Below are 27,719 nucleotides of genomic sequence, written 5' to 3' on the forward strand. Positions count from 1 at the left end.
TGTTGGTTAGGAGTTGGGGGCGGAGAGCGGGACGGTTCTATCCTGAGATGTCGGCCGTTGAGGTATATCCCTTGGGTGATGAGGCGTTGGACGTCTTCGGGCGTTGGTAGTTGCAGGCGTACTAAATATGTAGGGCCATCATCGTTGTGGATCCTAATGGCTTTCTTCACCGGAATTCCTGCTTTTTGGAGTTCTTGAAGGATAGCTATTGGTGGTAGGTTAGGTTCCACGCCACAGGCAACACAGCTGTATAGGTTGTTCTGGCTGGGCGGTGAAGTTAGCGGTCGTACATTATCTGGTGTTGGTGGTTGTGTATTGTCTGCTTGAATTGCTATTGCTTCATTTGGCGGCGTTGTTACTTCTTCCTGCGGGCCCTGAGCGTGGGAGGGTGGGGGTGGTATGCCATTATGGGAGAGGGGTGGGTAGTAGTTGTGGTGGTGGTAGGGGTGTTGGAGGTAAAATGAGAGGAGGTGGAAGTAGTGGTGGTGACGGTGGTGGTGGTGGTGGTCTGGGAGGTGTAAGAAGAGAGCAACTGCTGTGGGTGTGATGTGCCAGTAGTGGGAGTGGCTGTGGCGTACTCCTTCATTAGCCGGTCGAGTAATTTCCCTGGGGTATCTTGCACTCGATGTAGTTGTCATTGGATATATACCCCACTGTCTAGAGCGTTGTAGACGTCCTCTAGCACCAGATAATATAATAGTACTTCTCTTGTGGGTGTGTCGAGATGATAAAGTCGAGTGGCAGCGTAGACGCCTGTGGGGCGAAGTTCCGTAAGGATGTCATCTGCTGGAATTGCTGGGTCAATATCGTGGGCAATGCAAGTATAGTACAGTATGGGGAGGGCCGACTTCCTCTTGGTGTCTGGCCAATTTTGCTTTTTTGGGTCGGCTGGGCGCGTAATTAGACGTGTGGCACCACCCGGCCGAAGAAAAATGTTTGGGGGTGTTTTTAGGGCTATTCAGTCCACTTTCAGAGTTTGGAGATGTGATCTGATCTCCCTCCACTTGTAGAGATTCCCCCAACCCCTTTCCCTTCTCTCTCCTCTATGTATGTACGTCACATACCACCAGCAAGATGCTCATTTTCGCTATACAATTCCATTTACACGGCCTAAGAGCTACTAGATTAGCTGCGGCCCACCCACCTCAATAAGAGGTGGGAATGAAAGAACTTCTTCTTGTTGTTGTTGTTGTTCACCTGCATACACCCCAGCATAAGTGGGTATGGTCTGACACATCCCACTCTGACGAGTCTAGTGTCAGACCTAGGACGAAATGCTGGTTTTTGCAATAGAGCAAACGCCTGAAAAGCCATACATGTAATTTTTGATCTGAACTACATTTTGTTAAACAAAATCATTCTGAGCCCAACTTAGAATAGTCGAATTCAAGCTGTGCTTAAAAGTGACGAGGTAGACGCATAAGCTATATGTTTGTCGTATTAAGCAAAGCAAACCCCGGACTCCAGCTAATTAAATGTCCAATTGGTGGTAGAGATCTTTAAATACTATGGTTCTATAGAGCATCCAGCGTTAAGAAAAGACTACAGGCCTTATGGGCTTTTACTTCTGTTGGTGTTACCCACTTTAGTTCTACATGTATATAAACATTATAATGAATTCCTATCAAAATGTATACTTTTTCTTATGAAACAAGGATTGGTTGTGCCATACAATACAAAATAAGACGTAAAATCATTTTGATATCTTTGAGTTTATCTTTCTAAATATCGTATATGCGGTTCAGTACACGGAACAGCCGGCCATGCTTGTCGCATTGCGCGCCACATTTCAGCGTGTAGTGCGGAAGTGTGTACAGTAGTCAACACGTGTAATAACTCAGCTTAATCACTGCGAATCATCATTGGTGAGGTCAGTGCGGCATGTTTCCCTTTTTGTGTGTGTCACTCATTACAATGATTGGGAGATATTCGGCAGAGTGAAGTGATCGTCTTCTTGGGGCGCATAGTGTTTTGTTATAAACACAGTATAATTTATTGTGTTTCATTTTTCGTGTATTGCATTGCTTTTGGTTATGTGTATCGTGTATAGTTTTTGTCTGTTTAGTATTTTTTATATAATCAGTCAGCGAGTAATACATTTAAATTATAGCTGAACATGTGAAAAGGATAAGTAGTGAAGTTGTCAGGAGAAAGGAACGGCAAATGGTGCTTAATTCACTTTCATATTTGAAAACAAAGCATCCAGGACGAAGTGTAAACTGCGTAGTAGATAAAGCCGCAAAGTTTTTAGGAATTTCGAAGACTTCCGTCTCCAAAATAAGGAAGGAAGCCAGCGAAGGGCACTCCAGAGTCCCAGCAAGAAGCGGGAAAGGAAACAGTTAATTCGCAGTAATTCCAGACTCATTAAATACCATGATTTTGTCAGAAGTGGAATACGGCGCACTGTTCATGAATTCTATTTTAGAGATGAACCGCCAACTCTGAACACAATCCTCACTTCCGAAAAACAGCAACTCCGAACTACCTGATTTTAAGAAATCATACGAATAGGTCATTCAGCATTCCGTATTTTTAATTGCGGAAGAATATTTAAGTTATCGTATTTTGTGATAAACATGAAGCCCTTGCATCTGTTGTCACTTACGAGTAAATTTATCTGAAATGAGCTGAAGGATACATCACCGAGACAGAGATATCTCGCCGTCAGCTTCCTGTGTTGTAACCACACAGTATATGCCTTAATAATGAAATGTTTCTGGGGGCTAATAGACTCAGCACTGCGCTCCCTTAAAGCAACAACGATCATGAAACTTTCTCAGATATAAGAAACAAGACAATCATTTCGGTTTCTGGATATGCATATTATTATTATTATTATTATTATTATTATTATTATTATTATTATTATTATTATTATTATTATTATTATTATTATTATTTAGTTCGCATCCCTGCATGTTCAAACTCTTCCTCTATTTCGAATGATACAGTCAGTGGGCTATTATCCTTAGAAACGTTATGGCAAAAGGAAATTTCATTAATGACTGGAGATAATCTGGCATTTATATTATTATTAGTCTTGCAACAGCTGTACCAAGCGTTGTATATTTTATGTCATGACTGTATTTCGCAAGCAGTGTCCGAGCCGCGCTGAGTGAGCGAGTATGGCAACAGTGGAAGGCAGCAGGCCCATAAGGCCTGTAATCTTTTCTTAACTCTGGATGCTGCTCATCTCTATCGCCTTAATCTTATCGAAAGTAACTTATGTCCATGCGGTCGGGCAGTAGGTACTGTCAATCATATCGTTTTTCAGTGTCAGACATATGAACATCAACGTCGCGACTTCATAGCTAAGCTTCTTCATGCGGGTTACCAACTGCCGTTAAATGTTTCGTGTTTAGTGTTCCAACCGACTTTTCGCGTTGTAGACTTAATACTTACTTTTTTAGTTACCTGTAACATCCAATTGTAACCTTTTCCTTCCCTATAGGTACGAACTTTCGCATCCCAACCCCTATTTGTGGTCCGGTCTTGTTTGTTTGTAGTAAGACGTCGTGACAGACCACACAGACGTGAAGCATTAGAACCCTGTGTCCCAGTGTTTTTGTGTTATGCCTTGATAGTTTAGCCTCCATATTATTGGTATTTTCCTCAGTTTCATTATTACCGGCTGTAATTAGCTTCATTACATAGCTAACCCTACTATCTCGTAGTGTACTAATTTCTTCTAATGTTGGCACCTCTCCCAGACATTAATTATCCCGCAAACCAGTGACTGGACGTAGCGTCTTACGACGATGTCCAATAACTAACCAAGAAGAAGAAGAAGAACTCTGGATGCTCTATAGGAATAGTCCCATACAAGGTGTGGTTCATTCGGTGTTCGGCTGTTGTGCAGTGCACACGTCTCTCTCCGGTCACTGGTGCAGCGGCTTTTCACGTCTGTAGATAAGTAGAGTGCTTTGTGTTTTGTATCCTAGTAATTCTTCCCTTGTAGTTGTATAGGTGCTTGTATAGTGCACTCATCTTTCGGGGTACTATGTCTGTAGATAGTGGCGGTGGCCCTTTAGGCAGACCTCCTGATAATGGCAAGGATGCCATAAGTGAGGATTTACACATGGACGCTAGTAACACGGATACCCAACGAGATAGTTCTCAAGATACAATACGTGACATGGATCAGCGCCAGCCCGTTCCTGTATCTAAATATTCTAACACTCATATTGGCCCCTACATAGTTTATGTGGAATCGACCGAATCTCAAAATAAAATCGAACATATTCATCCTATGACTCTGGGTCGGATTTTCTATGAAAAGCAAATTGGGGAAGTCAAGGCCATTCATAGGAAGGGACGCAATAGGATCCAAATTACTTTCATGTCTAGCAAGGCTGCAAACGCCTTTCTTTTTCATCCAATTCTGAAAGAAAAGAAATTGAAAGCTTTTATTCCGTCATCGAATATTCATCGCGTAGGAGTAGTACGGGGAGTAGATACTACTCTTTCCGAATCCGACATTCTCACCTATTTAGAATCGCCATATCCGGTAGTGAAAGTACAACGTCTAAACCGTCGATCCTCCAAAGAGGGAAAAACTGAATATAGTCCTACAGGTACTGTGAAGGTTATATTTGCAAGTCAACAACTTCCGAAAAGTGTGTCCATTTTTAAGGTCATTTTAGAGGTTCAGGCCTTTATTTTTCTCCTTTATTATGCAAACGATGTCAGCGGTATGGACATACCGCCACTAATTGTCGTTCCAGGGAGCCGAGATGTGGAAAATGTTCACTAAATCACTCTACCGAAGATTGCACTCACCAACTAGTCAAATGCGCTAATTGTGCAGAAAATCACCCTGCGGGGGCTGAACGTTGTGAAACCCACAAACAACAGAAAGAAATTAAACGCATTATGAGTGTTGAAAACAAATCATATTTCGAAGTAAAAAACTATTTTGCCCCATTAGAGTCCATATCTAACCCCCTTATGATGCCCCAACATTTCCCTCCTTTACCCACTAGATCTTCCCAATCGGAAGAAACTCTCCCTCGAAAGCGTAAATTTACTATGGTAGTTAGTAACCCCCCGCTCACCTGTCACATCAGGTTATGACAGGGCATCATATCTGAATTTAATAAGTAATCCGAAAACGGTTCCAGAACATTCTGGCACTCCAATAGTGCGTTTGATACCTGCTACTCCTACCGAGACTGCATCTACATCACGGAAGCCAAGTCCTCAAGGGCAACCTTCGGATCCCCACGCGCCAATATCGGCATCTCCCTCTGTCATGGCTTTACATTGTAAATCAAACATTAATTCTAATGAACAATGTCGAAACGCCTTTAACAAATTTGCAGATATACTCGCAGAACTGGGCCCAAACGTCCCATGGAAGCATAAGTTACAATCAGTATATGATGATTTTCTTCTATACGTGGGACCTTCCCCTACTGCCAAGTAAAACATGCGGATACTGCAATGGAATTGTCGGAGCATATTAAATAAGAAACATGAATTAGTGAGTTTGATAAATTCTTTTGATCCTGCGGTAATTTTCTTGAGCGAAACTTGGTTGAAATCTCATTTTCATTTTCGTATGAAAGGTTTTACGGTCATACGGCATGATGCACCCATCTCTGGAGGTACATGCATTTTACTCAAACAAAACATCTACTTTCAGGAAGCTCCATTAAACTATATCATACCGGGCACTCAAGCCCTTGTAGTAAAAATTCAAGATTGGACCGTGGTCTCAATATACTGCCCGCCGTGGATAAAAGGTAACTATGTCCAATGGGACAAATTTTTTCACAATTCTCACAAAACAACACCCTAATCGGTGGTGATTTTAATGCCCACAATCCTCTTTGGGGGAGCATATCTAGTTGCCCCAAAGGGCGGAATATTGGAAGAATCACCGTAAAACAGGAACTGGTTATCCTCAACGACGGTTCTCCTACTCGGTTAACAGCTCCTAACATTAATAAAAGTGCAGTAGATCTCACTATTTGCACAGTAGATTTGGCACATAAAACAAATTGGAATGTAATTTATGATACCTATCAAAGCGGCCATTTTCCCATTCTAATAGATATAGGCCCACAGGTTATCAGGAATGTCTCTCACTTTACTGCATCCCGTAATCTCCGCTCTTTTGATTCTACGCTATTCACGACCTTTCTTGCAGATAAAATCCGCTCTACACTTCCAGCTCCCCATATTCTTGACTATGATCTACTATTATCCTTTATTCATTCTTATTTAGATAGTTATCATCCTATTGAACACAAGCGGTTTTTTAAAATGCAGAGAAATGATATTCGTTGGTGGGATTCCGAATGTGCGTCTTTAGTTCGTCGCAGACAAGCTGTCTTAAAAGCTTATAGAACATCTGGCTCCTATGATCACTATATCCAATATAAAAAATAGTCGCTTCTATACAGACTATTTTTAATGAAAAACGACGAACAGCGTGGAAAGTATTTGTCACATCTATCAATCGACAAACCCCTCTCAAAGATATATGGGCAGCCATCCAACATTTAAGTAATACTCATACAAATTCTGTTTCTCAATCGCACCCTCACGGAATTGCCCAATTTTACCACCAACTAACACCAGATTACGTGGAACCTTCTTATGAATATAGTTTAATACCTTCCTCCGACAAATTTTCTAGTCTATTACAGAATATCTCCCTCCATGAGCTAGATATGGCACTCGAACATCGAAAAGATACTAGTCCGGGCAGAGATTCTATCACCTATAAAATGTTGAAATATCTACCGTTCCACGCTAAGCAAACGCTGCTAAATACATTTAACGCCATACTCGACAGCCATGCCATTCCTGTCGATTGGAACGATTTTCAAATTATACCCCTATTAAAACAAGGTAAACATCCTCAAGACCCAAACGGGTATAGAGGGATCGCTTTGGGTTCCTGCCTTCGTAAAACTTTTCAACGAATCCTTTTGCACCGTCTTCTATGGTGTTTAGAATATTATAATATACTTCCAGTGTATCGGTTTGGGTTTTTGAAAGGCCGAAGTACGGCAGACGCTCTTAATATATTTTTTACAGATTTATTACTTGCTCGTAGTCGAGGTGACGTTTTGACGGCTATATTTCTCGATATAAAAGGAGCATATGATAATGTGGACATTGGAGTACTTCTTGCCAAATTATATCAGTGGCAATTTCCTCTTCCGTTTATTAATATCATACGGCAATTATTCACCAATCGTCACATTTTTCTAAAGACCAATGGCCAGAGTCTCGATTCGAGATACACTTCTAAAGGTCTCCCACAAGGTGATATTTTGAGCCCTATCTTATATCTGTTATATACCTTTGACTTAGAGCGGGTGATTTCTCAACAGGCTAGAATCCTACAATATGCTGACGATATAGTTATTTATTCCATTAAAGGATCGGCACTTGAATCCCGTACTACCATTGAACGTACACTAACGATCCTCCATAGATGGCTCCTACAGCATAATTTAGAAATAGAATTTCAAAAATCCTCTGCAATGATTTTTACGAAGAAACGAAATTATGATCGTACGCCAATTACCTTTGATTCCTATGAGATTCGTATCAAAACTTCGATCAAATATTTAGGCATTAAAATTGATAACAAATTACTCTGGCAAGAACATATCGAATATATTCTTTCCAAATTAGAAACTAAATACCTTATCATTAAATCCCTCACTAAACGCACCTGGGGATCGGATCCATATGTCCTTCTTACGGTATATAAAAATATCATCCGGTCAGTATTCGAATATGGCTGTCATTTTCTTGATATAGCATCTAATAGCCAACTACGCAAACTTGATACCTTTCAGTTTAAAATACTCCGCTTAATCGCGGGGGCTAAGTCCTCCTCCCCAACGAACGCACTTTTAGCTGAAGCATCGGAACCGCCATTAAAATTTCGACGACGACTACTCGCTAGCAAATATCTTCTTAACAAATTAAATAAATATTGCCACCCAATCCTCCCGAAACTACAGCTGTTACACGAATATTATCAAAACCGGAATGTTAATGAAGAACATCAACCGGCTCTATTATGGGCATTTAACCAATTCGGTCACTTTCGTACTAGCATGGTACAAACATTAAACCACCCGAAATACTCTATGCCTTTTCGAGCTAGTACATTTAAACCTGATATTCTTCACACTATCTTCGAAACTAGTCCTCCAATACTACGAACAAATAGTCATGTCACGACCAGTCTATTTCAATTTGCGTACAGTAGGCATAACCAAGAGCAATATATTACTTTTTACACTGATGGTTCAAAGAATCTATCCCCAACTGGTGTAGGTGCTGCATTTTACTCCCCCCCAACTGGCTGTGAACAAAAAATTCACTCTCCCACACCTCGCTTCTTCTTTCACGGCCGAAACTTTCGCCATACGCCAGGCTTTATTGTACATAAAATATTCTGGAATATTAAAAGCTCTCATTTGTACTGACTCCTTAAGCACCTTGATGGCTTTAGACAATCCCGAACATACCAATAATTGGTACATTCAAAATTTACGCAAATTAAGTTATGACTTCTCCCTCCGTAATGTTAAAGTCTTATTCGCATGGATTCCGGGCCATTCTGGAATACACGGTAACGTCACAGCGGATATCCTAGCTAAAGAGGCCGCCCAGGGTACTGGATTGGACTACTATATCGCAGTTCCACACACAGACTTATGGGAACACTGTCGTCACTTCATCCACGATCAGTGGTGTGCAGAATGGCGCCGAACTTCCCAGTTGAAAGGTAAGCACTTATTCACGCTTATGCCTGATATTCCTAATAAACCGTGGTTCGCCTTTGGTAACTACACTCGGCGTCATATTACTACAATCATACGGCTCCGCTTAAATCATGTGTGTACGCCTGCTCATCTCTATCGCCTTAATCTTATCGAAAGTAACTTATGTCCATGCGGTCGGGCAGTAGGTACTGTCAATCATATCTTTTTTCAATTTCAGACATATGAACATCAACGTCGCGACTTCATAGCTAAGCTTCTTCATGCGGGTTACCAACTCCCGTTAAATGTTTCGTGTTTAGTGTTTCAACCGACTTTTCGCGTTGTAGACTTAATACTTACTTTTTTAGTTACCTGTAACATCCAATTGTAACCTTTTCCTTCCCTATAGGTACGAACTTTCTCATCCCAACCCCTATTTGTGGTCCGGTCTAGTTCGTTTGTAGTAAGACGTCGTGGCAGACCACACAGACGTGAAGCAATAGAACCCTGTGTCCCAGTGTTTTTGTGTTATGCCTTGATAGTTTAGCCTCCATATTATTGGTATTTTCCTCAGTTTCATTATTACCGGCTGTAATTAGCTTCATTACATAGCTAACCCTACTATCTCGTAGTGTACTAATTTCTTCTAATGTTGGCACCTCTCCCAGACATTAATTATCCCGCAAACCAGTGACTGGACGTAGCGTCTTACGACGATGTCCAAAAACTAACCAAGAAGAAGAAGAAAAGAAGGTGTGGTTGAAAAGGACGACGTAGGTGCATATGTGTTTCTCCTACTAAGCAAGGCAACACTTTTCCTACGAGGAATATGTTAGTACTAAAAATTTCATGTTGATGCACACAAGGCGTCTCTGAAACCGGTGTCGTGTAACAAAAGTTCTACAGAAGCAAAGGAACACTTAAAGTGTATCTTCAGGGACATTATTTTATCTATTCACGGAATTCTCGCTCGCCCGGCTGCCTGCGCTGCGAGCCTTTCTCCCGCCAAGCACTTTGCCGTAATCTGGTTCCCTGCGCCACAAGGTCGCCTCCTATCCAGTCTGCTGAGAACTTTCTCAGCGTAAGGTACAGTTTAGTCAAGTGTTCATGTGTTTAGTGCTCAGTGTGTTGTTCCAATGCCATTTTCATTTTGTGAGCGTGTGTATATACATAATACCTTCATAAAGCACAGAAAATCTTGTGCGAAACATGCGCTGGCCGCATTACGGCAAAGAGGTTGGCGGGAGACTGGCTCGCAGCGCAAGCGGCTGAGTGAGTGAAAATCCCCCGAAATGATGAAACAAAGACCCTGTATCTAATTTTGCTAAACTATCATATTCTTGTCGAGCATTTTTGTTGGTCATATGTTATTTAAATGTTAGACTTACAATGTGCAGTCCCGGTATGGAAAGCGAATAATAACGGTCGAGAGAATTCGTCGTGCTGATCACACGACACCTCGTAATCTGCAGGCCTTCGGGCTGAGCAGCGGTCGCTTGGTAGGCCAAGGCTTTGCAAGGGATGTAGTGATATGGGGTTTGGTTTGGTTTGGTTTGGTTTACAATGTGCAGTAACTTAGGCTTATTGTTTAATAATTTTCATCAACCTTCTGTGGGAGAAATAATTATAACAGCAGGTAGAGTTGAGATAATAATTAGAGACAAGTTTGTGGAGAAAAAGAGCAAGGGAATGCACGTATATAAATCGACATAAAAATATATTTCAAGTAAAGTAATTTTTACAAAAATGTGTTTTTTTGGACTTGATTTTTTTTTTAAATATGTTTCAATCAATATTTAAATACACATGCGAGGGCGCTTTTGACCATGCTAACCGGTTAGTGCTTTTCTATCGAGATCCCTGGGAGCATATTTAACGGAGGTAATTGATATTTAATTTTTACATCTTTAAACTACTATTTCATTCAGCGGAGACCGGCCTTAACATTTAAAATATCCTAGACTGTAGTTGTTTTCCTCCTGGTCTTTCCTGGTAGCTTTCTCTCGATATACGCATATTCGACGCAAGTATTCTGGAGATGACCAAAACAGAAATAGCCATGTTGAACAATACTGAGTAAAGTCTGTTATTTTTATTTACGTCGATTTTGTTTGGTGGTAAGTAGTCACAATTGAATACTCCTGGGACTAGTTTGAGCCGCTGTTGCTTTGCCCCATTTTTGGTATTGCAACATCTTTGGACCGTGCTTTTCCCGGCTACTCTTATTTGAAACATGCGAAATATTCCTAGCAGTTGAAGTTTTTTTTTTGTTACTTGGACCGTATTCAGGGTTCTGGATTTTGTTCGTAGTTGTTGTCACGACGAAGTTGACCGTTGATACAAGTCAGGTATCGTGATTTTTCTATTTAAATTCTGGAATGCATAATTTGAGGAGTATTGTTGATTAACAGTTGGGTATGAAGGTTATTGGCACTTCGATCAATGAGTTATTTGGTACAGCGCCATTTTCGCCGGCAGTATTACGGCAAGTTAGTTTACTGAGGCTTTATGCTTGGTTTTTGAAGCACTGTTTCTGTTTGGTTCAGTTTGTTCAACGATGAATTGTAGTCATAAATTGTATCATAATGCTTCTTTTTAAGCTAATTTTTTTTGGAAACTGAGCTGAGTGATTCCCCTATTGGATGAACAAACCGACTGTTGACTTAATTGTTTGTACTCCAGTTTATTGGTTGGTAGAAACAGTGAAAAATTCGAGTACGGGTTTTGAAAATGGCTATTCTGTATGTAATATGCTAAATTGACTTTTAACCACCGTGTGGGAATTTTTGTGTACACTTTTGTCAGAGGAGTCTTAAGTTGTGCGATTTTATTAAAACCGTCTATGTCACAGGCCCTGTAATTTGAGATCAGCGTTGTATTGCTTTTTAATTCTTTTTCTGGGTTGACCAGTGTTGTTTTATATGCCTTACGTACAGGTTGCCGATGCTTCAATTACGTTGCAGTATTCTTTACCAAGGCGACTGCTGTACGCCTACTCTATCAGGGGTAATCAGTGTCTCCAGACAGTTAAAATTGCCTTCTCAGGCAATATTTTCCTTCCCCAAGCGAACATAAGATGTGAATACTATGTTTAAGCATATTATGATCAATGTTAATTTTTTTTTGTAGTAAAATACCCTTCCCTCCCTCCCTCCCTCCCTCACACCCTTTGCCACTAAATCATTTCTACGTTTATATAACTCCCACTATTCCAGTACATCTACTTTAACTATATTCATTTACCACAGTCTCATTGTGGCAGAGTCTAAACCTCTTAATTCTGTAACCAGGACCTTGTTTCATGAAACTAACTGAATAATACCACCTAATAATATTAGAACTCATAAAAATAATTATTAGTTAACCACATTGTGATTCATAAAGATTTACACGTGACTAACAAAAATATCTTCACTCATAATATTAGTTCATTAGTCAGCTGATACCAATTGAGGTTAGAACTGGTTGCATAAGTTCTTGGTTTGGGTTTGTTCCTAACAGTAGGCTAATGGTTGACTACAACCGACTTTTAATCCACATATTGGAGAGGCTCACTTGACATTTTCGTTCTTGTGACTTTGATACATGCCGTGCTGAGTGGCTCAGACTGTTGAGGCGCTGGCCTTCTGACCCCAAGTTTGGAGGTTAGATCCTGGCTCAGTCTGATGGTATTTGAAGGTGCTCAAACACATCAGCCTTGTGTCGGTAGGTTTACTGGCATGTAAAAAAACTCCTGCAGGATTAAATTCTGGCACCTCGGCATCTCCATAAACCGTAGAAGAGTAGTTAGCGGGACGGAAAGCCAATAACATTATTAATATTACTTTGATACATATGAGAATGGATAAAATAAGTGAAAATAATGTGAGAAAAAAGTTTCTTTGCAGAAAGTGATTGAGTTAAAGCGTCAGCTATTCGCAGCCTTTTGCACATTATAACCCTCCTTGTTCTGCTTACTTTTTCATTTTTGTGCTCTTAAAAATCTCTGAGATGGACTAGCGAAATCTTGATTTACTACCCTCTGGTGGTGGGGACGGTAGAATAACAGCCATGATATCCCCTGCCTGTCGTAAAAGACGACTAAAAGGGGTTCAGGGCTCTCAACTTGGGAGCATGGGTTTGCGACCACAGGACACTGAAATGAGTCTTGCCGTTGCTTCCACTTGTGCCGGCTCCTCACTTTAGTCTACCCTTCCGACCTTCCTTGTTCAGCTCTTGTTCTTTTCCGACCCCGAAGGTAATAAGTTGTGAGTCTGAGAGGGTCTTTAATTTTCACATTCTTCGTGGCCCTTCTGCTTATTTGCCTGATATACCGGGCGAGTTGGCCGTGCGGTTAGGGGCACGCAGCTGTGAGCTCGCATCCGGGAGATAGTGGGTTCGAACTCCACTGTCGGCAGCCCTGAAGAGAGTTTTCCGTGGTTTCCCATTTTCACTCGAGGCAAATGCTGGGGCTGTACCTTAAGGCCACGGCCGCTTCCTTCCCATTCCTAGGCCTTTCCTGTCCCATCGTCGCCATAAGACCTATGTGGTGTCGGTGCGACTTAAAGTAAATAGCAAAAAATTTGCCTTACACCTTCATTTTTCGAAATGTCTGATCCTTTCCATTTTTCTATCTGATTAGTGTTAGGTTGCCTAGTTGTAGCCTACTTCCTCTTAAAACAATAATCATCACCACCACCACCATCTTGGTTTACTGGTGATATAAGAATAGCTGGATTGTCCGAGGAGAACTGCACTAGAGAAACACAATCCTTTGTATCACTACCAACCCATGGAGTGCAATCTGAAGCTGCTGTTTTGAGGTTATGCTTCATTCCTTGCAGTGGAATGTTGTATTACCAATCCTATCAAGCATATACTCAAAAGTTCTGTAATCTAACCTAAATCTCCCATTGTATTCATATGTTTGTTACATGCCAGTACAGGCTGTTTGTGACATAACATTTATAGAACTGTGAATACCTACACTCGTTCCTCATCACTGTTTGAATCAGAGTCGACTGTTTCACTGATCTTCACGATTTTATGTCAAGGTGTTAAAATAATACTCACTTTGGTTTCACTAATAATATGGATTATGAGTCAAAATACACTCATGGAAGTAATCCCAATAATATGAGTAACTTTTATTAGTCATGTTGTCTATCAAAAACAATTTACTAATATTATTAGAAATATCTAATAATTTTGACATGCCTGGCTGAGTGGCTCAGATGGTTGAGGCACTGGTCTTCTGACTCTAACTTGGCAGGTTCGATCCTGACTCCATTGGTATTTGAAGGTGCTCAAATACGTCAGCCTCGTGGCGGTTGATTTGCTGCCACATAAAAGAACTGCAGGACTAAATTCCGGCACCTCGTTTCCGAAAATCTTTAGTAGTTAGTGGGACGTAAAGCAAATAACATTATTTTGACTTGTAAACTAATTACTAATAACAGCTAATGATGCTATGAAACAGAACACTAATATTATTAGTAAGAAACCAATAATATGTTGATAAGATGTTAATAATATGTTAATAAGATGTTTTATGGAACAGGGCCCTGGACTACTTTTGAAATATTTCATTTGCCTGCTGCTATCCAAGAAACAACTAGTTACCAACTGATGAGTGCAAATTGGCACACTGGGCCAAAACGCTGGCAACCAAGAATAAGTTAGCTGCAGAATGTATTCCATTTATATAGGAATTATGAATTTACTCATTCAGGACAAATTTTTCAGGTTCCCTATTGGAATCATCATCTACATGTATTGATGGTCTAGCAGGCATAAATATTTATAAGAAACAAGGTCTCTCATAGTGCATTGGCACTGCCGGTGGCTCTTAGTAGGCTACGCAGTGGCCTCTACTGTATGCACTAGCCATGGGTCTTGGTAAGTGAGCTAGTAACCAACTCGAGCTGGTAACCAGGAATGAGTTAACTAGAAAAGTTGTTCCATTATATAGGAATTATGATTTTTGGGTTTTGAAAGTTGGCAGGTATGTTTCAAATTTGTTTTTAGACATCCCTTTGTTATACTAGAAATTTAATCTCGCATTTAAAACAATGCCTTATTCAGTTGTATTACATTTTAATTCATGTTTTTAATCATTTTACTGAAATGGAGGCATTGTGAATTCAATCCTGATTTTAAAATTCTTAGTAATTTTGATCGTAATAAGTGGGTAAATTTTAACTTTTCACCATCATCTCATTCCATCAGGGGCCTATGACCAAGATGTTATGCCTCTTTAAACAATAATCATGTTAATGAGATAAATTGACTGGTTTTTAAGTTGTCAGATCCAGTAGCTCTGACTTAGTTTCAGGTTTGATGGTAATGCTCCTCTTCTGAGGTAAGACATTTGTTTCTACCCAAGCCAGCATTTCAGCTTGCCTTGACTGCAGGGTTAGAGCTCTGTGTTCTGTCCTGGAATTATATTGAGCAATACCTATAATGATGATAGATTTTGGGGCAGTGTACTTCAGGAGGGAATTTCCTAACCAGTTAATGAAGCAAGCAGCATTAATTTCCTCGTGATAGTCTCCAGTTTGTTTTGCAATGAACTATGCAGAAATAGTTTGGTATGAAAACTCGGGAGGTGGCAGCATGTAGGGCCATGATACTGCATACATTTCTTAAAGGAACTTTTAATTGTGTTCTCTCTCTCCACCCTTTCATTAAGCTGTGGCTAGTATTTAACAAAGTCTCATCGAACCACACAATACTTAAGCAGAGGTACCAACAAGTATGGATTGTTCGTAATTATTACGGATTTCACCTCATGATTACGGCATTACGGTCAAAGGGAAAATGACCTCGGAAAAGTGACGTCAAGAAAAAAATAAATGTTACGAAAAGAAAGAACGAAGGAAAACTTTAAATTCCTTCGAGCATTACTGCTTAAACCTCCTCATTTCGATGCTTGTGAGTTGGAAACTAAACTTATTCGATAGTCTGTTACTTTTGCTACCCTTGAGTGTTACGAAATTCATTGTGAGTGATGGAACTCTATCCAACTCTCTTCCATTATAAAACCTTAGGTAATGTTGTATTTCCAGTACTGTATTAAGTGTACCTCACATTAACTTTCCCACAGGAATAGTTTTCACTGTTGATAGGAAAAATCAGACAGAATTCATGCCTACATTAAGTACATTTACACTGGAATCGCTCATGGTACAGAAGACGAACACATTGCACGGGGAAGGATGCTTCAAGAAAACCTACACTGAAAAGCAGCTGCTGAGTGCAAAATAAGTTATAAAGTATTTTTTGTCACAGTGCTAACAGGTGATGTGCAAATTTTATTGCATAATGTGATATACCTTAGACACATATTGCTGTTGCTAAGGACTTGTCATTATCGAGATGAAATGAAATGGCGTATGGCTTTTAGTGCCGGGAGTGTCCGAGGACATGTTCGGCTCGCCAGGTGCAAGGTCTTTTGATTTGACGCCCACAGGCAACCTGCACATAGTGATGAGGATGAAATGATGATGAAGACGATGCATACACCCGGCCCCCGTGCCAGCAGAATTAACCAATGGTGGTTAAAATTCCCGACCCTGCCGTGAATCAAATCCGGGACCCCTGTGACCAAAGGCCTACACGCTATCCATTTAGCCATGGAGCCGGACTATCGAGGGGCGAAGAACAGTCTTTGGATTTGACTCGGAACTTTTTTGATGGTGGGGATTACTGATAACCCACTTCAAAGGTTGGCACCTCTGCTTCAGTAATCAACTTTCCTATCAGATCTTGGGTAGCAGTATCGCCAAGCCGCATCAGGACTACTGGTCAGGACAATTCAGTTTGAATACTTCTTGAAGTGAAAACCCAGCTCTAATATTATTCTGTAACAGGGTATTCAAGGGGATGACCCTGTCATTAAACAAATTGTCTTGCTGAAGAGTTCCTCTCTTAATGTGTATACATAGCCATTGAAATGCACCTTGCTGGAATCTATCCAAATTGATTACCCATTCAGTATAGCACTGAGTTTTTGCTGGTGTTTTTAGCCCTTCATGTGATGGCTCAGCAACATGCTGTTCCCCTTTACTTTCCCGTATTCTTCAGCTTTCTCTTCCCATGGTTCCTAATTTTCTTTTTCTTTCCCTTCTTATAAGTGTGACCGGTGATTTCTTGAAACCTGCTGCTGTTATTTCTACAGCTTTATTAAATCTAGTGGTAGATTTCCAGGCATGTAAAATAACTCCTGCGGAACAAAATTCCGGTACCTTGGTTTCCCCAAAAACCGTCAAAATTAGTGGGATGTAAAAGACAGTACGTTATTTTTATTAAGGGGCAGATTTTAATGGCCTGAAAATCTTAGAAATATGCAAGGAAACATGACCCAAAAATCTTCTATATGTGACCAAAGAAGGAAAGAATATAACCTCATATTATAATTGATTGATTTAGGCCTATAAATGAACATTTGTCGGTTTTGTTTGTAACGTTCAATTTCTCTGTATCTCAAAGTTCATTTTTTATCTTCAGATATGGCAGCACATGTATCCTGAAAAATCAAGAAATAATTTAGCAACGGATGATGATCTGATAAAGTATTTTACTAGTTCTGAATCGGCAGATTTCTATAAATATGATGAAAATACCCATACCTGGTCTTAGTATTCCTTTCAGGTAGTGAAATTGAACTGGATGATAATGTGCATTTTCAAATTGTCAAAATCGAACCATCTTGGGTAGTCAGACAGAATATTTCTGTACCCGGAGAAACTCTGCTCGTCGTCACACTGTTATAGGGGCAAATTTAAACAAGGTTATGTCCTCTGCAATAAAATGCTTCTGAAAATCGCCAAATGTTTCATGGTGTCCAGAAGGAATGTCAGTTATCTTACAAAGCATGGAATAACCTTCATTTGAGAACAGCACTCTTTGCAGTTTTTCAGAATTTTTTTCAGCCGCTTCACACTTCCCTTTCTTTAAATCACAGTCGATGTTCTTCACAATATCTAACGTGTCACTTAGTGGAAGCCCCACAGTTTCAAGATGAGTATCGCACCAAAATTCTATGATATGAACTAGAAATTTCCGACCAAGCTGGCAGAGGTAAACAAATTTTGCACAATCCTGACAGATGAATCGCAAGGATCAAATTCCTGAATAACCTTCTTGAAGGAATCATAATTGCTGCAGTAATATTGAACGGCGTTGGGCCAAGTTCCCAAACAAGTAAAGACAGGCTGTGGTGGAAGAGTCAAAGTAGGAGCAGTTTCTTTAAACTTTTGGCTAGTTCTGAATCCGCAGATTTCTATAAATATGACAAACTTTTGAACTCGAAGGGGAGCGTTATTTTCTTGCCATTTGCAATTAACTTGATCTATTTCAGGGTAGTTGATCTCAACCTCTTCGGCCAATCTATGCAAAGCATGGGCAAGGCACGTTCCGTGGACCATCTTCGGATAAAGTAGATTTAGTCCTTTGGCTGCCTTCTTCATGTATGGGGTGGCATCAGTTACAGGTAGTAGTATGTTGTTTCTTTTTACCCCATCTGGCTGCAGTAACTTCATAGCAGCATCAAACAGCACTGCAATGGAGGAATAATTTACTTTCTTTAAAACCACACACATCAGAAGCAACACATTACCGGGTTTGTTATCTTTCAGAATGGCAATAATTACATTACCTACATACCTCCCATTTACGTCAGTTGTTTCGTCCAATGAAACCCATATCTTGTTGAGAATTTCAGATCTTATCTTCTTTAAAACATCATCATAGAGACTCAAGCTATAAAATTTTCTCAAAGTTGATTCATTGGGAATAGGTTGACTGACAATACACAGTTCAAAAAAATTAGGGGAACATGTTTTTGAACGTATGCCATGCTCCACAAAACAATACCTCACACCCAGGCATATTACCAACTAAACCTTTATTCTTTACCGTTGAAGTATACAGAACAACATCGATGCATTCACGTTCATGTTCAGAACACAAACGGAAATATCCTAATAGGGGCAAAAACAAAGTGATAAGTCGTCCAGAGTGGATGTTTATCACAGTTGGAGAGCTTCAGTATGGTGTATGTCCTCCACGAGCATTTATCACAGCTTGGCACCTACGTGGCATGCTCTGTATAAGTCGAAGGAGGTCACGTTGCGGTATCAGGTTCCATTCTTCAATGAGAGCCTGTTCGAGGTCTTGTAGAGTCTGTATTGGAACAGGACGCCCATGAACACTTCTGCCAAGCCTATCCGACACATGCTTGATGGGATTAAGGTCGGGACTCACTGCTGGCCATTCAATCTCTTGAATGTCCAGTTCTCGCAAGACAGCTCGGGTGATGCACGCTACATGAGCCCTGGCATTGTCGTGCATGAGTATGAATGCAAGGCCAACACATGCTGTAGCAGTATCTGCTCGATGTACCCCGCAGTGGTAAGATTACCACGGACGACGACAAGATCTGTATGGCCATCAATACTGATGCCACCCCACACCATCACATAATCTTGTCCGAATCGGTGGCCTTCCTGGACAACATTTAGCATGTACTGCTCACCACGGCGTCTTCCTACACGTTGACGTCCACAACGCTGCTTCAGGGAAAGTCTGTTGACGTGGGTACGTGCAAACAGAAGGCGAGCTGCGCGATGTTGCCTTAACCGGGGCACTTGGACAGGATGTCTGGGTCATTAGGACACTTCTCTTAACCTGTTCCTTATTGTCTGGTCAGACACCGTGACTCCAGTGACTCTCCTGAGCAGAGTCCTGCAGCCAGACCCACCGCGCAGCACTTCAAACACATGGGCTCCGGCAGCCCAGCCCGTGCAGTGCCTTTCTCGTCTGACACGGCAGCGTACTGGCCCACAGCACTGGGCTCATACAGCCCACCGCAATCCACTGTGCTGGGCGGGCTCAGTAGAATAACCTTGAGTACTTCTCCACAATAACGTGTGCGCCGTGCACGAGATGTTCACGTCACACTACTATTCGGATCATTCACTCTACGAATTCCCGTACGCTAATTGCGTTTGGAAATTAAACAGTAGAGATTTCTCCTGCACGGTAATAATAATAATAATAATAATAATAATAATAATAATTCATTCAACTTTGCTAATCGGCCAACTAGGGACCACGATAAGCCTCGTTTTACATTCTGGCATTTGCTCATCTTTCGCTTGATCCACATCGTCTTATTAGCTCACTGTGTTTAGCACGACGTTCTTCTGTCCATTTAGCACCAGTTGCCCGTTTTTCGTCCCGGAATATCCCAAAAGTCTTGATGGCTGCTCTGAAAAGATTTCGGTCTTGTGCATCTTCTGCTTGTAGGCCCAGTTCTTTAAGATCTTTCTTGACATTAACGTACCATGGCATTGCCGTTTTTGGTTTTGCGTCAAATATACTGAAGATACGTTTCGTCCATCGAGAGTCGATCATCCGTCGTATATGACTGTAGAAGCGAACTCTGCCTTTACGCATTGTGTCCGTGATCTTCTCCATCTTAGAGTATACTTCTTGCCTGGATTTTCTAATGTAGATTCCATTTTTGTAGTTTGGACCAAGTATGGTGTGTAGGATCTTTCTTTCTTTCCTCTCTAAATCCGCAAGCAAACATTTATCGGACAGGATAAGGCGTTCAGATGCATACAGTGATACTGGTTTGATGACAGTGTTGTAGTGACGAATTTTTGTGTTCAGGGAAAAGCACTTTTTGTTGTAAATGTTGCGGGTGGTTTGGAAAGTGGCTTCCATTTTCTTGATTCTTGCTGCTATGGCCTCTTTGTCAAGTCCATTTTGCTGAATCCATTCCCCAAGGTATTTAAATTTACTAACACGGTTTATCGTTCCATATTTGGTGTTTAGTTGTGCCGTATCATCTTTGATATTTGACATTACATCTGTCTTTTGAAAGGAAATTTGTAAACCTGTTTGTTCTGCTACTTCCTTCAACACATTGATCTGTTCTGTTGCACTTTCGAAATTTTCTGCCATAAGGGCTATATCATCAGCGAACGCTAAGCAATCTATTTCCACTCCATTTTTCTTTGTCCCAATCCTTACGGGTTTGTAAAGGTTTTGTTCTTTTAACTTCTTTCGCCACTCCTGTATTACCTTCTCAAGAACGCAATTGAACAAAAGAGGTGACAGCCCATCTCCCTGTCGAACGCCTGTCTTGATTTCAAAGGGTTCAGAGAGACATCCTTGGAATTTTACTTTGGATTTGGTTTTAGTTAGTGTTGCCCTTATTATCGCCAGCAGTTTCTCGACTCCCATTTCTGCAAGGATGTTAAGCAACACATCACGGTCGATGGAGTCGTATGCTTTCCTGAAGTCTACAAATGTAGATACATAGGTTCGACCTCTCAGCATGTGGTATCTTATTATGGTTTTTAGGTTAAGTATTTGTTCTGCACTTGATCGGCCTTTCCGAAAACCTGCTTGGTATTCCCCGAGTTTGTGCTCAATTTGCTGTTCTAGTCTTTCAAGGATGGATAGTGACAGGATTTTGTAGGCTACTGGCAGAAGAGAATTTCCACGGTAATTGTTCACATCTCTTATATTTCCTTTCTTGTGTAAAGGATGGATCAAGGCTAGCTTCCAGTCCTCTGGTAGTTGTTCTTTTTCCCATATATCTACAATGGTTTGGTGTAGGATGTCAATTGCTTCTTCCGGGGCATGTTTGCACAGTTCCGCAATCATGGAGTCTTCACCAGGAGCCTTGTTATTTTTCAGTCTCTTTATGTGGCTTTTGATTTCATCGCGATTTAGTGGAGAAGATAGCAGGTTTTGGCTCACTGGTTTGTTTGTTTGGATGGGGTTGGCTGGATTTTCACAGTTTAGAAGGTAGTTAAAATACTTAGCTAAGATTTGGCAGTTTTCTTCATTTGATGTTGTTTCCTTAGAAAGCAAAGGGAAGGTGCCTTGTATTTTTGTACCTTCTTTTTAAAATTTCTGAAGTATTCACGGGTCTCACCTCTATGAAAGTCTTGCTCAATCTTCACCAGTAGTTCCTTTTCATACTTGCGTTTCTCACTGCGAATTATTTTTGCTGTTTGTGCTTGTGTTTGTACATCTTCAATCTTCTTCTTTTTTCGAGGTGTAATACTTTTTCCAGGCATTCAGACGATCCCCTAAGGTCTTATTATAATCTATTAGCTTCATGTCCGTCTTCTCGCAGTTATCGTTCCACCACGTGTGCTTCTTCCTCTTCTTGATTTCCGCCACTCCTTTTGCAGCTTGTATCATCTGCTTTCTTGTGCTGTTGAAGTCATTTTCCACTGGTTGGGCAAGTTCTTTGAATTCATTCTCTCTTTCTCTGAGCTTTTTTGTGTCAAAGCGAATTATGGTAGGTTCGTTCTTATTTTTGTTGAGAGGGATTGGCCGAAACTTGATTACTGAAATGTTGTATGGGTTTTAGTGCCGGGATATCCCAGGACGGGTTCGGCTCGCCAGGTGCAGGTCTTTCTATTTGACACCTGTAGGTGACCTGCGCATCGTGATGAGGATGAAGACAACACATACACCCAGCCCCCGTGCCATTGGAATTAACCAATTAAGGTTAAAATCCCCGACCCGGCCGGGAATCGAACCCGGGACCCTATGAACCGAAGGCCATTACGCTGACCGTTCAGCCAACGAGTCGGACACTTGATTACTGATACATAGTGATCTGAGTCTATGTTTATTCCCTTTTTTACGGTAACGTTCATGATTTCCGGACTGTATCTTCGAGATATAGCAACATGGTTTATTTGGAATTCTCCTATTGTTTTGTTTGGGCATCTCCACGTCATCTGTTTTCTTGGTAAGTGACGAAAGTGTGTTGACATCAGTTGGAGGTTGTGGTTATCACATAGTTCAACGAGGTGTTCTCCATTCTTGTTGGTTCTTTTGTGTGCTGGGTAGAGCCCAACAACTTTCCTGTGTTTCCGTTCACGTCCTACCTGTGCATTAAAATCACCCAAGAGGATCTTAACGTGGTGCTTTGGGATTTTCGCTAATCTGGCATCCAGGATGTTCCAGAATCTATCTGTGCCTTCCAGGTCTTTTTTGTTTTGTTCATTAGTTGGAGCATGTGCATTGACTAGCGTATGTTTTATTTGCACAACGCAGGGATAGTAGGCATAACCTATCATCAACAGCTTCAAAATTTGAGAATGACCTAAGAATTCTGGTGTTGACAGCAAAAGCTGTACCGAAGATAGGGGTGTTTTTCATTACTGTCTTATGGGATCTGCTCTTGAAGAACCGATACCCTTCACACTCAAACGTATCTTCGTCAGTGAAGCGAGTTTCTTGCAGAGCCATTACTGCGATTTTATTTTCGTGGAGGGCATTGGTCAGCTGTTTCATCTTACCAGTTTGTATTAAACTGTTTATGTTGAACGTTGCAAAAAAAGTCTTAGATATGGGTTTCAGCTTTCGTGACTGTTCAGGATTTCCAAGACGCTCCGACTCGTCTTTAGCATGATGTTGCATCCCCCCCAGAATCCGAACAGGATGCATGCGACGCTTGTCGGCGACGGATTTCTTTGAAAAGTTGCCACCTGGGGTATTAACTTCATGTCTTTGTTTTACCATCATGGTTGAGAAGCTTTAGCTTAACTTTGAGCAAATTGCTCATTCTACATACAACCAAGGTTGTTAGCCCTGGAGGGCCTCAAGATGTTCTCCGGCTGCGGGCAGGCATTTCCTCCTTACCCGAATAGTTATGGTTTTCCCGCCTATACTCGGGTGGCTGATTGCAGTGGTTTACCACTGGGCGATGGGTTCGCCACATCCCTACGCCATAATAATAATAATAATAATAATAATAATAATAATAATTGAAAACAAACAGAAACTTTGTTATAAACTAATATTTGTTTGCAATTGACATAAAGTTAACTGAAAATGAATCTAAATAACACGAAGCATATTCATGGGACTTCATTCTCGTTTACCTCAAAATAAAATACAAACAGAAATGACGTGCAATATGCCAACAACAAAAACAAACCTGAACATAGCTTTTACTTAGTGTGCGTAGTTTATTGGTCATTGTTAATGGTGGTGGAATGAAATTACTGTGAATGAAAAGAAGAGCATCAGCAATTGTCTGGACCGAGCTCGATAGCTGCAGTCGCTTAAGTGCGGCCAGTATCCAGTATTCGGGAGATAGTAGGTTCGAACCCCATTGTCGGCAGCCCTGAAAATGGTTTTCCGTGGTTTCCCATCTTCACACCAGGCAAATGCTGGGGCTGTACCTTAATTAAGGCCACGGCCGCTTAATTCCCACTCCTGGCCCTTCTCTGTCTCATCGTCGCCATAAGACCTATCTGTGTCGGCGCGACGTAAAACAACTAGCAAGAAAAAAAAAAGCAAGTGTCTGGTTGTAGAAGAGAATGCTCGCTGAACTGAAATTTCTCTCTGAAGCTCAACTTGATGCTTGCATACATATTACTTTCTTAGCGATCTGGTGAAATTTTGAATAGTTTTGTCCATTTGTTCTCCAATAGGACGCTATATCTATTTTCTCCCATTCCACAATTTTGCTTTAAATATCTTTCCAGCTCATCTGTTGGAATAGGAGCATCATGAACGTCAGTCCACGAAGAGAACTTCATTACTTGGGCAGGTTGTGGCATAGTCGTGGAGTCTGATGACACAGAAACATTAGAATGCTCGTCATTCAAGCACACCTCGTTCATCGTAAGTTTTTTATCTAATCATAAAAAGACAAAATCAGTCAGACTCCTTTAATCTACAGTATACTAATATAATAGAGAGAGAGCGCGAATTGTGTTAGTTTGTGTATATCTGGTGGGTAATCTCAGAAACTACTGGACCGATTCTAAAAATCCTTGTACTAATGTAAATATACATTATCCCTGAGAGACATGGGCTGTATTTTATTTTCAAAACAATTCGAGGTGCGGGCGACGGGGGATATATAAAAATAATGGCGAAATATCGAATTTGTCGTGCATGGACGAGACTAAGCTCACTTTAACCCCGTTGACCCAAAGAACAAATCTTGGTAAGCCCTACGGGCCCGAAAACCATATTTTAAGGCCCTTAAACCGACTGTTATGGAGATATTGACGCCAGACTACCCCTGCTCTCGGAATCGGATAAGGAAATGAACTGCCATAACCATGGCAACGCCAGCTCCAGGTTTCTACAGCAGCGAGATTTTGTGTGTACGTTTGGACATAGCTGCCAACCAAAATTTGTACACATAATCCCTGAGCATATCTGCAATATATCTCAAAAACTTAACATGTTACCGACGTGAAGTGGTATGTATAAACTCTTTTAAAAATAAATAGAGATGTATTATTTTGTTTTCGAAAACACCTGGGGGGGGGGGGGGGGGAGGGGGGAGGACTGAAATGTGGGTTGGCGTGAATTCTTAAGATGAGCATATCTACAGTATGTCTCAAACACTTAACATGTTACAGATGTGAAAATTCATATTTTTAATATTTTAAAAATAAAAAACAGGTATTATTTTGTTTTTTGAAAAACCACTTAACGTGGCGGGGTGTAAAAGGGACTGAAAAGGGGGTTGAATTAATTTTATTAGGGTACTGATATCTCAAACTGAAGTTGTTACAGACGTCAAAATAGGTATTTAGAGTCTCCTTTAAGAAGAAAGAAATGTTTTCTTTTGGTTTTGGAAAATCCACTTAACGGGGGGTGAAAGGAATGAAATATTAGTTGAACTATTTGTATGAGGATACTTATATCTAAAAAACCTAAAGTTGTTGCAGACGTGAAAGTGGGTATTTGACATCACATTTAAAAATAGAAACCACTCATTTTTGGGGGTAAAATTAACTTCGGGAGGGGGGGGGGCATTGAAATAGGTGTTGAATTCTTTTCATGAGGATGCAAATATCTCAAGAACTGAAGATGTTACAGTCATGATAATTGGTATTTGGCAGCTCCTTTATCAATAAACACGTATTTTGTTTTTGGAAAAACCACTTAAGGGAGTGAAAAAGCAGGTGAATTTTTAAAATGAGTACCAGTATATCTACAGTGTATGTCAAGAACTTTACATAGTACAGACATGGAACTTGGTACTTCGAATATCCTTTAAAAAATGAACAAACATGTCACTCTTTTTTGTTTTTGGAAAATCCACGTAGGTGGGGGTTGAGGAAGGGCTGAAAAAGGGGGTGAACTCTTTTTATGCAGATACTTATATCTCAAAACCTGAAGATGTTACGGATGTGGAAATATGTATTTTTAATCTCCTTTACAAATAAAGAAACTTTTTATTTATTTTTTTCCGAGAGAAGACTTTTTCATGTGTACAGTTTTATGTCGCATGGTCATCTCAGCCATTGCCCCAAAAGGCAATACCACACACTTGGTTTACAAAGAGTTTCTGGGGTAAATGAAACTCAATTTTTCAGTGAGGTTTTCTACTTCAGGGATTTTCAGATAATGTCTTAGTACAATACCGAGAAACGATTACTTTTATCAGATTACAAAATCAACGCAAGAAGCCATGTTAACTGCTAGTGTGTACATGAAGTTCACTGCAGATCGTACAGCACACAAAATTAACGACTTTCCCATCACCGTCAACTGCAGGCTTGAATACCAACCAAAAGCGACTTTTAAGTTGAGGATCCGGTTCAGAAGTATTATGCGGTTTTTAGTTCATTTGTTATTTTTTATTTTTTTTTACTTCACGATTTTTTGCCACGGTTACCTTTCTTTTGGAACTACAGTCCACATTCACTTCCGATAACAGGATAGACGGAGAAGTCAAACTGAAAACCACAGCAAATTTGATCAGCTCCACTCGACCGTAATGCAACACACTCTGCTGACACGCAGTATACCGTACACATTGAAGCAGTCAGCCCATAGAACTACCACAGCACTGTCCTTGGTGCACCGCGTACGAATTACAGAGCGCTGGCCCAGACCGGCCCGTGCGATGACTTCACGGGCTTCACATGTTCGAGCCTTTCAAAGCCCATTGCAGCCTACTGCCGAAGCAGCTCATGGGCTGGGCCTCTCTGCAGGACTCTGCCCCTGAGGTCTTGTTGCAGTTCTCTGGCAATTGCTGAACGACGCCGCAACGTCAGATATCGGTCATCCTGTGGGGTTTTCATGCGTTCACGACCTTGTCCAACACTCCTTGTGAACTGGCCTGTCTCATAGTGATTCTGCAAGTGTTTAATAACTGACGGAGAGACATTGAGATCCACAGCAACACGACGAAAAGTCCATCCTTCCTGGATCGAAGTGATGGCCCTTGCGACTCATGGGATGTGCTGGTTTACATAGAACGTGCTCAAATGACCACAGTAGTCTGTGTACCTCACATCAACACACGGACGTACTGCTATTCACTTTGTTTTGAGGGGTCACCTGACAGTTTAATGGATGGCTTCGCCTACAGATGTAGTATAACTTCGATTTGACATACCCTGAGTAGCTAAGGTCTCAAGGTTTGCTGTACGACTATTAGAACCCCATCTACCAAATTAACGTTCACATACCAGACATTACAAAACATGTTCCCCTAATTTTTTTGAACTATGTACTTCTCTAAGAAGGACTTGAATCTGGTACTTTTCAGTTTTTTCAAGGAAATATTTGAAGTAACCATCATCCTGCTGAGATCCTTACAGAATTCAGATGTGTCTGACAGAACAGTAGCTGCACATGAAGCCCCTTCAGAAAGCAAACACCACCTATTCTCTGCCGCGAAAGATTTTATTAAGCACTTCTGATGTTTTGGTTTTAGTGCAGCGTTGTTGCACATTAAAATGTTTCTGAGCACATACCTTCACTTCATACAGTTTACAATATAAAATAACATCATCACTACTAAAATTCTTCTCTCCAAATTCCTTAACAAACTGCCTTAATTTCATGCTCGGAACACTTTGATGTAGACATGTTGAAACTACACTGAAGAAGTGGTCTTAAAACATCAATCCAGAGTGTCCTCAATTTTCTATTAAACGGAAATACCTATGTATGCACCCCAGGATGCCTTTCTGCTGAGTA

General features: G+C 40.8%; 1 protein-coding gene across 5 annotated transcripts in view; it reads left to right on the forward strand.

The window, feature by feature from the left end:
- Positions 1-10,973: 10,973 nt before the first annotated feature.
- Positions 10,974-27,719, forward strand: part of loqs (loquacious) — a 380,306-nt gene continuing 363,560 nt past the window's right edge. For 2 of the 5 annotated variants that reach the window (XM_067141876.2, XM_067141881.2), the window contains exon 1: positions 10,974-11,086. The gene's annotated coding sequence lies outside the window, so the exon portion shown is untranslated. Of the gene's footprint in view, positions 11,087-11,160; positions 11,228-11,373; positions 11,428-24,258; positions 24,390-27,719 lie in introns of those variants that run through there. The other 3 variants (XM_067141877.2, XM_067141879.2, XM_067141878.2) reach the window with 3 other exon arrangements.

Source organism: Anabrus simplex, chromosome 2, assembly GCF_040414725.1.
Source record: "Anabrus simplex isolate iqAnaSimp1 chromosome 2, ASM4041472v1, whole genome shotgun sequence".
NCBI lineage: Eukaryota > Metazoa > Arthropoda > Insecta > Orthoptera > Tettigoniidae > Anabrus > Anabrus simplex.